General features: G+C 39.0%; 1 protein-coding gene across 3 annotated transcripts in view; it reads left to right on the top strand.

The window, feature by feature from the left end:
• OTUD7A (OTU deubiquitinase 7A) overlaps nucleotides 1-18,804 on the top strand; it is a 100,683-nt gene that overhangs the window by 25,535 nt on the left and 56,344 nt on the right. For all 3 annotated transcript variants that reach the window (XM_031061046.1, XM_005425856.2, XM_031061045.1), the window contains exons 2-4: nucleotides 11,214-11,289; nucleotides 16,198-16,315; nucleotides 16,879-16,984. The gene's annotated coding sequence lies outside the window, so the exon portion shown is untranslated. The remainder of the gene's footprint in view (nucleotides 1-11,213; nucleotides 11,290-16,197; nucleotides 16,316-16,878; nucleotides 16,985-18,804) is intronic.

Here is an 18,804-nt window from a genome sequence, read left to right as displayed (position 1 = left end):
TCAGCAGTGATCATTGCTGAAAACCTCACTCCAGCAGGGCTCTTCTGTAGGAAACCTTATGTGCTTACAATCAAGCAGCTGAATTGCACATTATCTGCAATTGTCAGTAACCTGCTCTGTGTGACCCGTCCTAGTCAGGCAGCACTGCAGCATTTTAGGATGGGAGTGCTTACAGCCCTCAACTGAGTCTGACAAGTGCCTGCAAGGTCAAGGGAAGCCTTGCTCAGGTAGATTTTGATTCTGCAAGCTGTTCCATTTGCCTCTAATTGTCTGTGCATTTGCAGTATGCATGTCCATGGGGGGAGTAAATCGTGGCCGTCTCCAAGTACAAATTTCTGTGTTATTACTCTTTGTTTTCTTCATTCATTCAGGGACAAATGTCTTCATTGAGCGCCCAGACAGTTCTTTGGTATTTTGTTTGGAAATAATTTGCAAACCTTTGTTAGGAAAGAAAACTGAGACAGAAAATGTAGATAAAACCATGAGGGTGCAGATACTGGGGTGGGTTGTAAAGCTCTGCTTAGACAGCTCCTCTGGTGGAAGTCCATAAGAATTTACACAAATTCAGCAAAAATCTTGTTTCAGGTTATAGTTTAAAAGTTATTTTCTTGGTCCTCTGGAGACATTAAAATATTTTAGGGAAGAACTGGTTGCAGTATAGTTCAGCTTTTCCCAAGACATCTCTTTAAGGTTTATTCCTTAGATGACATCCCTCTGTTCAGGTCATAAACACGGAGTCAGTGGTTCAGCGTCTTTGGCTAATACTATTTATAATGTTTGTTCTGTCCCTATAAGCAAGTCATAGAATTAAAATTATGATTTCTTCTTGATATCTCAGAGGAACATGCAGTTATAGAAGCAGAATTTTGTTTTTTACTGTGACATTGACAGTATTCATAAAAGTCAGTGGTACACAGATGTAGGCCCTTAAGCTGATCTAGACAACAAATCCCTTATGAAAGATGGTAGGGTTTTTTCCCTTCTCCCACAAGAATTGCCTTCCTGTGGTTGGGAAATGTTTTTATAAGGGAGATAGGGATAATCTGAATAGGGAGCTCAATCTGTCTTGGAATATTGATCAATATCTGCTTCAGCAATAAAATAACATTTAGCTAGAATGAGAATTTCCAAAGGGTGTGGAGAATATTGACAGCCTTGCATTATTTATTTTTGAGGATAAAGCTATAGAGAAAAATTTGTTTAATTTTCTTCTCTTGGTAAGCACACACAAAAGCTTCTAAAGTTTAGGGAAATTAAAACCAGTAAATTAGCATTTTAATATAGTGAATTTTTTCATCTGTGTTCTGAAGATTTTGATATCCCTAGAATGAAAATTCTTCCCTCCTGGAGGCAGTGTCAGAATGACCAGTTCTTAGGAAGTTCAGCCTCTAACAAAGAAGGGTGTTCTGTCCTGCTCCAGTGATTTGTTCTCTGTGGGTTTCTGTGTCTGGAACTTGTGTGAGGCTGGTTCTTGTCTGGGTGCTTTGGGACGCCTTTGGAGGATTGCCTGGGAATTCCAGTAGTGACTCTAATCAAGCCATGGGACATTCAGTTGGAGTCACAGTTCCTCTGAGATGCAGGGAGATCCTAGAATTGTGTTCAGCTCAGATGTACCACAAGTGTGCAGAAGAGATTTGCACATGGCAGAGAAATCCAGCTTGCCTAAGACAGAGAACTTGGCATCCTGTCTGACCTAAATACTGTTTGTTTTCTGACAGAAAATCATAAATGGCAATATAAGACATAATTAAAGCTTTCTTCCCATATTCAATTTCCAGTGCATCAGTTCTGGGAAACCTAAGTAGAGATAAAGGGGGTGGGGAAGGGACCACACTGCAGTAGGCAGCAGATGGACCAAGCCAGTCTTTACCCTGTTACATGAGTAATTGCAGAGCTCTGATTTAGAGATAGAAAAATGTGCATGTTAATCTAGAAACCTTTTTTGTCTGGAAAAAACACCACAGATTCTTGAGAAGCGCATTGCAAATCATGAGGACAATTCGGGATTCCTGTTCTGGGTTTTTTGTTCTGAAATACTTGGTCTGCCCTGAGCATCAGGAAAATCTGGCTACCCTATTCCAAGTGTATCTCAGCTGGCTCTTTGCTGAAGCTATTTGTGACTTTTGTAAATGTTATTGCAGTGATAATCTACAGTGCATCCTCACATCTGCTCGAGTGTTAATTAGTTTATTGTTTAATGTAGTGTGTTAAAAGCTTTTCTGTTCCATTTGAAGTTTGAACTGTAATTCAGTGATGCCCCACATGTAAGGCAGAGTTACAGAGCAGGAGGTTAGGATGTGGTATCCCTTTCCTGCTGGGTTGCTGCCTTGGCATATTATCTGTTTGACATCTTTGGTAGATGAGTGTCTGAAAAGAGAGTGAAAGATGACAAAGAGATTTTGTTTTCTCCTTGAGAAAAGAGATTTTGTTTTCTCATTTCTTCTGTATTAGGCATCTCACTCTCCTCTTATGGTGGGTTTTTCTGTTTCAGTTTGTGTCTCAGAATGAAATTTTTCAATTAATTTACGTCACAGATGTACCTTGTTGAAGATCACAGCTCATTTTCCCAGGCACTGCTACAGTTTTGTTATGTGGAAATTTTTTTTAAAAGGCAATACCCTCTCTTTTTACAATTTAGTATAATAATGCTGGAACTCTGTAGTACTTGAAACTCTGTTTATGGTCAGATGCACTCTTTTGTCTCCAGCCTATTGCTCAATTCCCTTCCAGCTGTAAAACCCCATTGTATTTTCTGACTGCTCAAACTGGGGCTGGTTTTCTCCTGTGCTGCCCAGTGTCTTTCCAGTCAGTGACATAGTTGCTCAGTTGGAGATTCAGGCAGGCACAGTTCTGTTCATGACTTGAACAGGTTTTTACTTCTGCAGGATGACAATCTTTCTATTGAACATTGGCCTGTGTGCATGCTGGATGCATTTCTGTTTTATTCATATGTAAAGATGCTCTGCCAGTATCACTGTGGAACATGTTGATTTTTTCTGGAAGAATGGCATGTTTTGCTGAGGTTTACAAATTATATTTAAGTTGCTGTATATGTGATTCTTCCTTAGCTGGCTAACAACACAAAGTTTTAGTCTTTTAATTAACAAAAAGATTCTTTTTCTTTCAGTGGAAGGTAGTGTTGATGATACTTTGCCAGGTCAGCCTTGGAGATGTTTTATCCTTGAGCAGTATTCAGTCACTTGTAGGGAGGGTAAAGAGATTTTTTTCTTTAATAGGCTACAGTAATATCTATATTATGTGTCGGGGGATAGAAAATACAAAAATAAAGGTAGTATAGAAAGTAATCTCACCCCTAAGGAGTTGCAGCTGGGCCAATTACCAAAGATTAGGAACAGGCCTGACTTTACCAGGCCACAGCTGAACCAATGAGAGGAAGAGTGCTATAAAAGAGTGGGGTTGCTGGTTGAGAAGGGAGCTGGAGTCAGCTGGCTCCTTTGTGAAGAAGAGTCAGTGCTCAGAGGAGTTGCCCACGAGAAACACCAAGAAGGTTTGAAACCTTTGCGATAAGGAGACAACAGTATGGAACCCCTGCAATAAAATGGCAACATTATGAGGCAATAGTGGTTCTATATTGCACTATCTGTTCTTTCTAAACCCATAATTCATCATTCTCCAACTGTCTTGGTCACAATATGCATTTCAGACAAAACACAATCTAACAAACAAGTGCAAAAAGAGCTCAAATACTTATCTTTAGAGGTAATAATAACCATCATATTCAGTTTAGTTTCTGATGGATTTCTGCTATTGGCCAAGATGTTATGTTTAAATGTTGAGCTTCCTTAAATTACATGTTACTTACATCTTGTCACTGTGTTTGAATCACTTTGATCTGCAGTTCTACTGAGGATTTTGTTCTCTACTTTGACCTTTGTGCTGCACTCCAGAGCTCTTTACTTTGTCAAACACTACAGCAAGTGAGTGTATTTTGATATGTTGCCTTGAATTTTTTGACAGACTTCATGTGTATAGTCTCAGGTGCTTCCAAAGTGCTTCTGTAAATGGCTGGTTCCCCTGATAGTAATTACACACCCTTTGGATGCCACTGGCAAAGGAACAAAGCTGAGTGGGATGGAGTTCAAGACGCCTGACAGTGTCACCTTTCTCCCAGGTGCCAAGGGACGTGTGACAGGTTTACCTGCCCCACTGCCAGGAGTGGGGGGAGCTGTGGCTGTTCAGACTCTGCCTTTTGTCATTTCCACCTCTGTCACAGGGTGTGTGTATCCTGTCTGGGAAAATCCCCCTGAAGAGTTGCTTGAGATACTGCAGGTTAAATAAAGGTACAAAGTCAATCCTTCTGGAAGGCTTGGGAAGTGAAATGGAACATAATCACCTTACAGCCATTTTAGGGATTATTGTAACTTTTTCTCATTGCATTTTGTTGTATACTGCTTCATGCATGGGCTATGACACTAAAAAGAGCTATTTGTCTTCTGTTGTAATTTACCTTCTTTCTGCTAGAGGGGGGAGAATACATAGATGATAAGTTTAGGGGGATAATACGGAATATCCTCTAGAAAATTTCATACTGGCTTCTGCCACACATGGTGCCTTAAAACACAAAATAATTAAAAAAAAGAAAAAGAGACAAGCAAACTAATGGAGTACTACTTAGGATATTTTTTTAAATTAATGCCTCTTTTTCATAGAAATTATTAAAGCAAGAGCCATTTGTTATAAACAAATTTCCCATTTCCCACTGTAAAAAATGTGGAATATCTTTCTTCTGCTAGAATATCTGGGGCTCAATGAAAGCAGCCTGTGGAGAAATTAAATGAAATGTTACATTTCTGTGTTGTCAGATGTTTGTCAGATGCTAGTAAGAGGAATATTAAATAAATCCTTTAGGCTCTAACTGCATGTCTTACCATAGGGTTAGGAATAAATGTGTATCAAGTTCTCTGTTTTAAAATGACAGCTTCTCCCAAATGGGGAAAAAATTTGGTGGTAGTGATGTTAGTGAAGAGATGCATATTATCTAGAGATAAAAGTATGTATATTTCTATCTGTATAAATATATCAATAATACACAGGCATATAGACGCAGTATAGATGTAATCTACCCATATGTTGCATATAGATTCTATAAACATGTCATGTCTATATACATTTTAATGTGTGCATAGCATTTTCTTTCTGTCCCTAAAAAGTCACTTTTATTTTTTATATTTATAATGCTTTTATTCTAATGCATTTGACTTCTGCTTATTAAAATATTTGCTCATTTCTTTGCATGTTACCTGGTAAGCTGCTCAAAAATTATAGCAGATGTGGGGGGATTACGCTCCTTTTTATTAATGGGTAGGACAGTTGGGAAATAAAAATCAGTTCTAGGGATTGAAGTAGGAAGTTCATCTACTGTGACAGTGGTCACAGAGGTTTTCAGGATGAGGGAAGAGACGTAGATCTGACTCCATATTTCAGAAGGCTTGATTTATTATTTTATGATATATATATTACATTATAACTGTACTAAAGAATAGAAGGAAAAGTTTCATCTCAGAAGGCTAGCTAAACTAAGAATAGAAAGGAATGAACAATAAAGGTTTGTGTCTCGGACAGAGAGTCCAAGCTAACTTGGCTGTGGTTGGCCATTAATTGTAAACATCCAAGATGGGCCAATCACAGACGCACCTGTTGCATTCTGCAGCAGCAGATAACCATTGTTTACATTTTGTTGCTGAAGCTTCTCAGCTTCTCCGCAGGAAAAATCCTAATGAAAGGATTTGAATGAAAAGATGTCTGCAACAATCTACAGAGAATCATGTTTTTCTTATTGTCTACATTTGTAAGGGAAGATATGGAAATAATTTCTCCAACTTCAGCTGAAGAATATATGAAGGGGATAACATAAGAAGTCTGTGATAATCTTATGTACACAACTCCCTAACATGACATTTAATTTTTTCAGTCTATGGCAAGGTTACGTTTCTTGCAGTTTGCATTAGGTGCTCCATAATGTCTTCCTTAAACCTTGTAAAAGATCTAATTTGGCAAAAAAGTAAAAAAAAAATAAAAATTTCTATTTATTAGTTTCTCCTAGTAGTTTAAAAGATGGAAGAAGCAGAGATTGTGGGATTGTTTGGTTAATTGGTTGGTTGGTTTGATGGTGGATATTTTTTCATCTTTTTCAATGAGTTTTGATGCCTTCTACTGTGCAGTTACATGTTTGTGTGCTATACAGCAGAGCAGATCCAAGAAAATTCTTGGTAGGAAAATTTACAAAATGTACAGTGTGCTTGCTGGTAGGCTTTAGTAACAGATTACATTTGTCACTAAGCTTTACAGTACTTGCCATGTGTAAATGTATTTTCTTTAATGTATTCTGGCCTAGATGTTGTGTCTCAGATGAGAGAATTAATTAGATGGGGAATTCCAGGGCTGGATTATGTCAATGGCAAGTAAATCGACTTCTCTTCAGTTGATGTTAAGTTCTTTTTAAGATTAGTATAATTAGTCTGATTTTACAGGTGTAGAAACTGATTTGGAAAAGCAGGGTTACTCAGTGGGTTTGTAGGAGCCCCGTGAAGCACATCTGGGCCGTGGGAAGGCGGACACAGCACTGAGTTGCTGCTGGAACTGCAGCCTGGGTGTCTGTGGGTGTCAATTAAACATTGGCACCCTGACATCTGACCCTAATTGAAGACGTATAGGGAAACATCTCCCTTGCCATGGGCTGGACAGAACCAGAACCTTTGCAGATCAGCTCTGTGTGTGGCACTGTCTGCTGCACTTAACATCAGGCTATTATTGAAGAGGGTGGGATCCCCACTGTAAATTCATGGCCCCTTTACAGTGTTTAGATGTGCCTGAGATTTTTCTCTTTCCTCTTTCTGGACAAGTTTTGATGTTGTCCTCGACAGCTGGTAACATTGAGGAAAAGAGTGAGGAGAGGGATTTGAGGCAAGTGTTGTTCTGTGTCCCATTGAAATGCAAGTGGCTCTTAATGTGTCAGGATGTACAAGCAGGAGGAAAAGAATAGAGAAATGTGTGAGCAGAGGTGAAGAACTGTCATACTGTACTGAATAGGCAGAGTAGGTTGATGTTATTGCCACCATAGGAACCAAAAAACCCCGGAGAGATGCTGGGCTTGATTACATCAATTCATAAAATGGGCTTTGCTTTCCTCTTTGCACTACCAGCTTTGATGCAAACGCTGAGGCAATGCAAGAACTCTTGTTAGAAGTGCAAAACAATCATGTTGTAATTTTTTTAGCTTCAGAAAGGATTCGTTGTTATTGAGGGAATGGTGATTGTGCCACTCATTTTAGTAAGTACCTTTTATAACAGATGACATACAGCTGGACTGGCAGAGACACATTTTCATCCTTTGATGCCATTTCTAAGAATCCTGGTTGAAATGGAAAATTTTACTTCTTCATCTTCTTTTACACATACACAGGAACTTGAATAGAGAAGAATGGAAGTCCTGCATCATTTTAATGCATTGAAATATGCAAATATACTTCCTTTTTTTTATTGTTGAACTTTCTGCTTGTTCTGCCAATAAATATGAGAATTTGAATGGGTCCTACTAAGAATGCTTACTGAAGCAGGGTTCCCAGCTTGCTGCAGAGGGGAACTTGGGCTCAGGTAGAACACCTAGACAGGCCAATATTGAAACAGCTGCCTTTGCAACTTTTTTCAGGAACATGGGTAAATAAGGCTCTGCATCCTTACTGAGCTATTTGCAAAATGAGAGCTTAATTGTGTTTTGATGTAGGTTATTGATACACAGACACATAGATATTGTAATGAACTTATCTTGGGGTTTAGGAAACATGTAGTTGTGTTGCAGAACTCTACTGTCTTTGTTATATAGTAGCTATCAGTGTTAAATTGCTTGTCCTGTACATCACATCTGAATTTCATACTTTATACCAGCATGGTTTGAGAAATGTTTAGAATGTGGTTTTCACAGGGACTGAGAAAACGTGTACTGGGGAATGCCCTTAATAAAAGGGAACCATTGAGGGTGTTGTGAAAATAATATTGATTTAGCACATGAGAAATAACAGTAACTATTTTATTTAGCATAATAAAAAATGTGGAGTAGGAGGAAGGTAATTTTTGGAACAAAACTTAGCATTGCGAAGAAGTGAGGGCATCCTGGGTCATTTTGCCGATGAAACTCTATAACCATGTAAACATAAAACGTCAGCTTGAAACACTTAATCTAAAATTTTGGGCATTTCTCCTTTAAAGTTCTGTCTTGCCTACTTTTGAAAAAGTAGAGTTAAGCAGTTTAAAATTTTGTTTCTTATGATGTGCAATATGTAACAACTTTCTGTTAATATCATACTAAAATCATCAGACAATTCTGTTGTTTACAAGAGAAAACAATTTTGTGATGTATTTCTCTCTCATATTAGGAAAAACCCCACATTTGCCCATAAAATTTACAATTTTCCAAAGGATATAGGAAAATTATATTAAAAAAAAAGGAGGAGGGGTGTGAAGTAAGCATTCAAATTTCCATGGAAGCTCTGTGTTTATGTAAAGTACAGCAGCTGCACTGCAAATTCTCCTCTCTGGATGACCTCAGTTCTGAACAAGACAGACTGTTCTGGGTGCAGGTGTGATTACTGAATTATTTGTTCTGTTTTAGTGTCAGTCAGTTACAGAGAAGTATTATGGGTAGAATTTGTATCCACTCAATAAAGTGAATTGGTAGATTTGGTATTCCACAGTTCACTATGTGCCTTCCTGCTATTGCAGAAATAGTTTATTTTATTCTCTTGAATTGCATTAGTTAAATAGGACAGAAAAGAGGAAGGGACTCCAGCAACAACCTCTGAATGCATCAGGCAGACAGAAAGGCAGGACTGCCCTGAAGATACTGCTGGACATAAAAGACAGTTTTGACAGCTGAATTAGGATATTTTTTAAAGAGGTTTATATATGTTGTTGGAATTGAGAATTTTAATTTGCTTCTCCATACTTCTTGAGAAATAGAGCTGTGAGAAATGCTCTCTTCTAACACATGCTTCCAGTCAGCCTTGGTCTGAACGGGATTGTTCTTGTGAACCTGCCCGCAGTTTTCCAACCTACCTTGGATCACATTGGTCTTTGCCAGGTGTCTGTACTTATTTATGTTCTGTGTGCCTTTTATCTCTTACTGGTTTATGCAATTTTATAGGAAAATCCTTTTCTTTCATCAGTGTTTGGTGCAGACTGCTAGAGAGCAGGACTAATATACTGAAATGTGGCTGCTTTTCTCACACTTGTCTCCAGCCAGGCAGGTGCAGTCAGACTGGAACCTGAGTTGCTGAACACCTGATGTGCAGCATGTCAACTTTTCAGGGTCTTGGAAGAATCAGCACAGATCTAGAACCCACAAAAGTGAGTCCTTGTAGAAAGATGAGTGTAGTTTCCTCCAAATAATTAGCAAATCCAGGCTCTGCTTTTACAACCATGTAAGAGAACTATTCACTGTAAGATGTGTGACTTCAGCAGCCAAGGCAAACTTACGCTTGTAGGAGGTTTTCCCTTTTATTGCTGAAAGGGCAATAAAAGGACATGGCACTTCATGTGAGTGGTAGTCCTGTAAAGGTTAAGGAGTGATGGCAATGGTATCTTTATGCATCCACTGTTCTGTTCCTTCTCTCTTCAAACATGGTCCTGGCAGGACTGGCTTCGTGTGAGGCACATAGCATTAGTACAGAAATGTGTGTGAGAATTTGGAAATATTTTTTTAAAAGGCAAGGGGATTAAGATTCCTATGCAAAAAACAATGTACTCATACAACACTTTCGTGTTGTGTTTAATAAGCTTGCATTATGTTTTGTGCTTTAAGTAAAAAACAGATGGAAAATGGAAGGACATTTGCTGAGACTCATTGTAAATACTGATCTTGTTTCTGATCCAGTGCAGTTTCTTTAAATGATCTAATTGAAGACATACAGGCAAACAGATCAGATATCTCTGAGGATTAACAAGGGGTTTGGGTGAGTAGTGAATGATAAACAGGTCAAAGGAATGTGTAATCAGTGCAGTCACACTGTAGCATGATTCTCCTGAGCATGACAATTGCATACCTTTCTTTTAAACCATCTGAAGCAGATAGATCTTCCTCATGAAATTGGTAATGTGCTCATGGTAGGACTTGGAAACACATCAACATTTCTGATAGTGGGAAGTGGAAGTAGTGGAAGAGGGGTTTGGCAGGGTCAGGGACAGTTTGAGCACCACCCACTGCTGTTGGTGTTGGGAGTAGTGAGACACTGTGGTGGTAAACAGCTGGGGTTTCTCTGAGTCATTCATTCTCCCTTCCCACCTCATGGCTCTGTCTACCTGCGTGGGTGGCCAGGTGCGTTTCTAGGCAAGGAAGTCATTAAAATTGATGTCACATCTCACAGTCATGTTAGGGGGGAGAAGGGACATGATTGCATCTTTTTGTTACCTATTTTGGAACCTTTGTGCACTCACAAAGTGAGTGCTGTATGTGACCATCAGTAAAAAGGGCAGGGGACCAACACAGCTTGTATCTTTAGTCTCACCTGTCTGTGATACGCCAGGCACTAGGCTGCACATCCCTATTAAGGTGCAGGAAGGGTCTTGTTCAGAAACACAACTGTGAATATCTTGTATTCATCTGCCCATCTGCTTTCTGTGGGGTGGATGGTGATTTTAGGTCGATAGCAGTTGATCTGATCAAGGGTATAAAGGTTAGGGGTGATACAATTGGGGACATGTTAACTTCAGCAGGTAGCATGGCTTGTGCTTGGATCAATTCTGCCTCCTGCTGAGAAAAACTGGTGCAATAATAAAGTGTCAAGGCTGGGTGTCTTGGAGCTTGATGAAGGTCACAAGTCAGAATTCATGGTGTGCTCACTGTCCTGCACTAACAATTTGTGTCTGTTAACATCAGGGCTGGACCTTTTGCTTCAGAAAAGGCACCTCCATGTAGAAACCTAGGGCAAGGTTGCTACCTCAGCATGAGGCTACAGTAACTTGGAATAGTACTTTGTGTATGTGCTCTTTTGTTAGCTGGTGTAAGGTAGAGCAGAGAGTCATCCTGCTTCTTTTAACAATAAAATCTGACACACCTGAGCCCAAGGAGGCCAGCTGGAAGAAGATGTTGAAACCCCCCAGTAAGTGAGGTGGCATCATGTAGCATTCAAATAAGTTATTTCAAGTTGTTTCTTTATGATCTTTGAACTTGTTTGCATGTTTCTTATTTGTTCTTTCAGATAAAACAGTGAAGTCTTTAACTGCTCCAGAAGAAGAGGGTCCGGAAGGAAAATGTCTCTGGCAAAGAAGTATCAGGTAACACTGGTAGTGGGGAAATTCTTAGTTTTAAAAATATTTATCTGAACCAGTCTTGATGAATTGAGTTACCTGAATTTGAAGTTACAGGTTCAGAGGAAGAAAATCTTGAGCTCTCGGCCACTGAAACCAGAAAAGTGCCTGCTTCTCGTTTTTATGTAAAGTGCTACTGCTTTTGATATGCAAACAGTGCGCTATACTTTGTAACCTCAGTCTTCTAGAGAGCAAAAGGAAGAGAAGAGAAAAATCTGTGTGGTGCAGGAATTCAAATAATACGGAGACAGGGTTCCTACTCCCTTTCACAATGCAGTCCTAAATTCCAGTAAAGCACAAAGAGATCCAATCAGCTTGGACTCTGAGGGCAAGGATTGCCCTGTGTTGTAAGGGGCATTTGATAATTCCTGGGTGCCATGAGTATAAAAGGAAACTGAGATGACTGAATGTTAAAGGAGCTGGAGCAAGCAGTAATAGAACTGAGTGGGCTGTAGCCGAGTGACAGCTCATCATATAATCATCATATTTTCCACTTAGAGCATCTCTGAAAAACAAGAAAGATGGTTTAATTCTTTCTGCTTTTCCTCTAAAAAGAGATTTTGAATAATTGTTTTTTGGAAAACCTTCATTGACTTCTGGGCTATAGGTACATATTTTGAGTGATAGAAGAGTTATTGCCTGTGGTTCAAAATATATTTTCACACTCAGACACCCCTCATTTAGATCATAGGAGAATTTCCCTTAGTCATTTTTCTTTTTGCTTAATTGCCTTCTCTTGCACAGAGGTTAGGTTGGCTCTGCTGGCATTTCATGGTGTAGAAGCAATCACTGAGGAAAGCAGGGATTTGTGCACATTTTGGTGTCTTTGATGCACCATTCTTCCTCCTGCCCATGTCTCACCCCTGAGGAACTGCCAGAAGAATCCTGGATGGGCACAGATGGATCAACTGAGTGGCTTTGAGGGCAGCCCTCTGCCCTCCCCATGGCTCAGCTGTACCATGGTGGGGAGCCAGGCCATTGTGCCCCCTTCTTCTCCCTCAATCCTCAGTTCCAAGAAGCTGCTCAAGGAGAAACAATGGTTCTGTGATTATGTAAAGCAGTAGCAGGTTCCCAGTTTTTATAGGAAGCTCTCACTAACCTCTAAGTCAGTCTTTTTTTTAACATTATCAGGAGAACGGCAACTGGAAAATGGCTTTATTAGGTGAAATAGGATTTAAAGGAAAATGGGTCTCACAAGATGAAGTTAAAATCAATAGGAGATTGCACTTTATGCTGTGAGTCTTTAAGACTACATATGTACTGTGTGATCTAGTTTTGGGTTAGGAGCTTGTCAGGTTTTGTATCCAGACGTGGCTTTGCAGTTAATAAAATATTATTCTTTTTAAAGTTAAATTGCATTTATTATTGGTAAATGTGGAGCTGTCCCTATGAAGTTGATGAAGTGTTGCCCTTGAAGGGTGAAGCTATGGCTGTGTTTTCCTGTGAAGTCATCAAACTGTGTGGTTGGTGCAGAGTATAGGAGAGTAACTTCAATTCAACTTCTGTATTCTTTCAGAAGGGGTAGCTCTGTTAGCAGCAGTGCACTCCACTAAAGTTTGTGCAGCTCTCTAGCAATAGGCTTTCCTACTGCAGCCCACCACTGAAGTGTCTGTATGACTGGAGCTTGCTTTGCTGTTGGCTTTCAGTTACTGTTGGGGGAGGGGGTTGCATGTGTATAAGGTTCAGAAATAGCTTTTTCTCAGAAATTTGGGGCAGATAAGTTACCTAGAAATAATCAGAAATTAGGAATATACATGCCAAAAGTCATTAATATTCTGCCACCTAGGAATGAATGAATGAAGGACATACATTCTCATTTAATTAAGAATTCTGAGCTTTTAGTGGCTAGGGAAAAAAAAGAGCTACTTATTTAATAGTGTTTTTAAAAGATGAATATGTTTAATAAAGTGTAGGTGTTCACAGTATTGGGGAGGCAAAACCAAGCTTTATGGTCTTGTATTTACTTCTCAGTCATGTTTACAGACGACTCAGACAATCAGCAGAGCAGGTGTCACCAGGTGGCCCAAAGCCAGTGGTGCAGAGAAGGAAGGAATCCACCTGTTCTGGCCTTCTGGGGTTTACCATCACCTTTGAGTCACTGCAGACTGCTTTTGCTGGGGAAGTGCTGTAAGGCAGATAGGTGGAGATTGGGGATAACATCCACTGTTGGTTCAATTCAGATTGTACCTATCTTATTTCAGAAGATGAATGTAGAATGTAGATAATTGATCAGCTTGAGAGCTGAGATTTGGTATCTTTCTAGCATGGGCCTGGAGAAATGCCTTTGTTTTTTGTGATAAAGAACTATGCGTAAGGTCTTGATTAAAAAGGTGAAAAGGTGTCTCTAGCTTTTGACCAGTCAAACATTTGCTGTGTTTTCTGTGACTTCATGCTGTTACTACAGATGCTGACACATAACCAGACATCTGCTTCAAAGTGACATGTGCTCTGGGAGCTAAAGGGATGATGGTACAGAAAGCTTCCCAGTATCTTGGTGATACTGCTTCTGTCACCAAACCCTTCATGAGTCATCAGAGATCGTCACATTTTGGTTATGCCATAAAGAAGACTCAGGTTGAATTTTGAAAGTATTAATAACCTTTATAGGAACTTACTGCAAATGTTTCATGTTCTTTCCAGAAAAAATTTTCTTGTGGTTGTTTCAGTTTGACTCTAGTGCCATTTGTTTTTCTTTCATTATGGATGAATCATCAAATAGCTGAATGTAGAATTGAATTTGACTGAGGTCAAATTCATTGCTTGTATTGGCAATTACAATTTCATTTAAATCTGTAGTTCACACTTGTAAGAAGCTATGGCTTTTGCTCTAGCCTCTTCACTGAAAGACACATTTTGCATCTCCATGCACATTATTTGTGTTGTCATAGGAATTAAACCCAATTAGGATGACACCAATATTCTTTCTCTCTTTTTCCTAACCTCTGTTTTATTACCCAGTGGATGCATTTAAACATTCAGGGATGGTGTTAACAGGAGGCAGAGAAACCACAAGGGACTTGTCTCTGCAGCCCCTTATGTATTAATTTTTTTCCTTCAGGTTTTTACTATCTAAAGAGATATTTGTTCTGACTATCTTTTAACTTCTGCAATTGGAACAGCTGTTTATATTGGGCCTTCAGAGAGACCAAGGGGCACTTTGATGGCCAGTGACACTCTGAGAAGTCCTTCCATGTGTGCTGTTTCTGAGTTGTGGGTGTGCAGCAGCTGGGCAGGATGAGAGGGCACCAGGACAGACAGGAGCATTACTGATGCATCAGTTGCTCTCAGTGATTTGTGGGTGTGGCTGTAATGTGTGTGTGAAGGAAATGCTGCTGTTGCAAAGGAATCAGATGAACTCAGATATTGAGCACAATTTTTCATTTATAATTGTGTGTACTTGTACAATCTGCACATAACAATAAAAACACTACAGTGAAACTGAGGTGAAGTTTGGGTAATGTTTCAGTCTAGAAGTTTGAAGTAAAGACTTTGGCAAGAATGAAAAAAGTATCTGGATTTTAACTCTCTCTAAAATGTCTCAATTTGGCATTTTGGATTGTTTCCTATAATGTTGAGAATTAAAGATGTGTTATCTTTAGTAAAAAATGTTAGTAAAGTTTTAAAAAATTTCTACCAGTAGAAATTTGTTAAAATGTACATGTAAGTTCCCAACAGCGCGAGCTGTATCTTCATTTTCTAAATCTTCAATATGTTGGTTTTGTGACCACCACCACTAGTTGCAAATATTCTGTATATGAATATGGAGACTATTTAGCTCTTTCTGGTCAGGTAACCATGGTTGTTCTCCCTTTTCAGTGCAATTCTAAAGAATAGTGAACTTAATACTCTAGGTGGCTGACATGAGTTCACCAGGTGAGCTCAGCTCAGCCTGTGGAGCAGGTGGTGTCTAAGGGCTTTTAAAATGTCCAGCAAAGGTGTGTTATGTTGAAATCAATTTGTGCAACAGCATATACTTGGAAAAAACACAGCTAAAAGAGTGGAAAAAGAAAATAGAAAAGAGTGGATTGGATTTTCTTTTTAATAAAGGAGAAAGTGTAACTAGGAGGGATATAACTTGAAAGAATTGTGTGATGTCACAATTAATATTCTTAGTATTTAAAAATTATAAGAATGAAAGCCCCAAAAACTTTAGATTATCTTTTAAGACTTTGATGAATGATGCATAGACTAGTAGAAAACCAATCAGTGTCAAAGAAAAAATGTTATTTGGTCACAGCATTGCTAAACAGGCTGTAAAAGAAGAGTATGTGCCGGTCATTTTTGCTCTCTTATCAGGTCAAGCAGATCAAAGCTATATAAACTACAATATATCTAGTCAGGATGCAAACCACTTGAGATAAAGCTCATTAAACCATGTAGGTCTATGCTTCATGGTTAATTTAATTAATTTTGAGGATTCTTTTAGATCAGTCTACAGTGCTTGTTGGTCTTGGGGTTACTGTTTTTTTTTTAAATCATATTATTTTTCTTTTTAACAAAATGAGTAGTTTTCAATCTGCAGGTAATTTTTTCATAAGTAGAAACTGACTAAATCTATTGGATCTACTGGAGTATTTTACTCAGTTCTGTCACAGACAGAGCTGGTCAAACTGGTAAAAAACCAGTCCTCTAAACTGATTTTGAGGTGTGTTTCCTCTGTTTATCTAAGCCAAACAGGAAGGGGGCTGGATTCCTAAGAAGCTCCCATCTGATGCAGATAGCATAGAATTATTTTTTTCCATAATAATGCTACAGAAAATTATTCCCGGGTCAGGGTGTGTAGTGGGTATGACAAATGGATGCAGAACAGCAAATTAGTGTCTCTTTTGGAATAAAACAGTAAAACTTGTTCTGCTCTTCTCTCCATCCTCACAGGCACATGATACTGCAGAGATTCAAAATCAGAAGTAAATCAGCTGGACAGTTGCCTCCTGCCTTCCTAAATAGGCAGACATATTAGCAACAGAAGAAGGGGCCTACCTACCTCATTCCTGTGAGTAGCTATAAACATCCCCTCCACCCCTCAAATCAACATCTGCCAGATAGTTGTTTTGGAAAGCTGAGCATAAGGATGTGGTGAAGAAAACAAAAATTTTAATTTGTTTTCTTATTGGCAACAATTAAGTGTAGCCAACCAAAGAAACCAACTAAAATTATTAACAGGCTACCAACATGCCTATTGCCTGTGACTACACAGAGCTGATGGATGATGCGTTGTTACTCATTAAATCAACCTTTACCTGTGCTTCCTAAAGCTTGCATGCTGCATAAGTTCCTAAAAGCATCCATATCATTGCCATGTTAAACTGATGCTGCTGTTAGTGTGTCACTGCAGAAGCTGTCTGGGGCTCAGTTCTTTGCTTTTGTATTTCTTAGCAGTTCATTCTGTAATAACATGGTGTAACCCATTGTGAGGCTTGAACAGAAGATCCCCAGGGACCCCCTTGGTCAGGGCAGTGAGCAGAACAATGTTTGCTGAATTGCTGCTGTGTAGCTGGTATTCATGCTCTGAACTGCCTTTTCCTTGTTGACTTGACTTCTCTGTCCTTTCTCCAGGGAGAAGGTGGGTTTGCTGCTGTGGATGCCTGCCTTGTTTGCTTCACCAAAATGAATTAGGGCATGCAGGAGAGAAGGGAGACTTTTGCAAGCAGAGCCTATCATGGTGAGTCAGATTTTGTCCCTGCTTTTGCTGTAGAGCTTCTCACTGTCCCTACATTGCTTAAACCAAACTGTTTACACAGAATTCTCTCTCCCCTGGAAGTATGTTACACATAACACTTCCTTGGCAGCGGTGCTGGATTGAGAGGTTATTCCCTACTGCTTTTGCCTGCCCTGCCCCATGAGGTCCACAAAAGTGCTTGGGGAGACCTTCAGCAAATTAAAGAAGCAAATTGAATGGAGCTGAAAATAATTACTCTCTACCATGTATGCATGAAAAGTATGAGAAACTGGTCTGTAGCTTTGATTTGGAACCACAGCATCTGTCTTGAACATTATCCTAAAATTAAGTACATGTGAACTGTATTTTTAATTTTGAGTTGCTAAATACCCTCTAAAATACTTCATACTAATACTCATAGAGATTAATTTTGCATGACTATAGATTAAGTTTTCTGTCATTGTACGCTGTGATTGTGAAGGAGTCCCAAGAGTGCAGTCCCAGTCCGTAGCACTGCAGCATGGACATTGTATTTGCCCTGGTATCTTCATTTAATGGATTTGTTTCTAATTTTGAAGCTTAACCTTAGGTTTGAAATTCCCTGCAAAGAACTTTCTCAACAGCAACAGGGAGTAATGAAACATAGTTTGTTATAGAAGTATTGCTTTTCTCCCTCCTTCTCATGGTGATAGTTCTGTCTCGTGTCTTGCCTTCTTTATTGCCTTCATTTTTCCAGGTTTTCCCAGCCTCCCACTTCTGTGTTATCTCAGTTTTCACATCATCTCCGTACCTTGTATGGATGTGTCAGGTCAAGCTTCTGGACAGAGGGTTCACACATACTGCACTCAGACAGGCCTAAGCACTTGTGTGTCTACAAATGTGACAGTTTTGAGTTAATTCAGGATTAATTTAAACAAAAACAAATGCAATATCTTCTGAAAAATGTTTACTTTCAAGCAAACCTTCGTACCAAATAAGTGTAAACAGACTGGATTGTGCATGGATAAGCAGAAAACCAAAGTTAGAGTTCACAAATCTTTCTTTCCTACTTTCAAGCATTAATTTGTCCAGTTCTTGTGTTGTTTTGGGGGCACTTTTTTTTTGGTTGTTGTTATTTGGTTTTGGTTTTTTTTTTTTTTGGGGGGTTGGTTTTTTGGTTTGTTTTTTTGGGGGGGTTTTTTTTGTTTTTTTTTTTTTTTGGGGGGTTGGTTTTTTGGTTTGTTTTTTTGGGGGGGTTTTTTTTGTTTTTTTTTTTTTTTGGGGGGTTGGTTTTTTGGTTTGTTTTTTTGGGGGGGTTTTTTTTGTTTTTTTTTTTTTTTGGGGGGTTGGTTTTTTGGTTTGTTTTTTTGGGGGGGTTTTTTTTGTTTTTTTTTTTTTTTGGGGGGTTGGTTTTTTGGTTTGGTTGTTTGGGGTGGTTTGTTTTGGTTTTCTTTTTTTTTTTTGTCTCTGACTGCCAGAGGTCTCTGCTTGAATATAGTTTCCATGTCTGTCTCTGCTTGAACACAGATTCTTTGTCTCTTCCTTTCAGAAGTGGGACTTGATCTTCCAAACTGTCTTAAGGCTCTTGAACTATTGCTGAGCTCATCAGTTCTCTCTATAGCTGATGCACAAATTTTTTCTAAGCTCCGCCCTCCTCTGTGCATACTGGATTTTATTTAAGCTTTTGAGAATTAAGTATGGTATTAGTAAAACCTTTGGGATTCTTGCTGAGAATTGTACAAGTATCCATTTTGATCATGGAGAAGCAGCAGTATCCATGTTTTGAATACAGAATTTTTCCTTTGGAACCATTGTCACTTCAGAAGTCCTTGTGAGTTTGGACA

This window comes from Geospiza fortis, unplaced genomic scaffold, assembly GCF_000277835.1.
Source record: "Geospiza fortis unplaced genomic scaffold, GeoFor_1.0 scaffold317, whole genome shotgun sequence".
Classification (NCBI taxonomy): domain Eukaryota; kingdom Metazoa; phylum Chordata; class Aves; order Passeriformes; family Thraupidae; genus Geospiza; species Geospiza fortis.
This window is presented reverse-complemented; position numbering and strand designations above follow the sequence as displayed.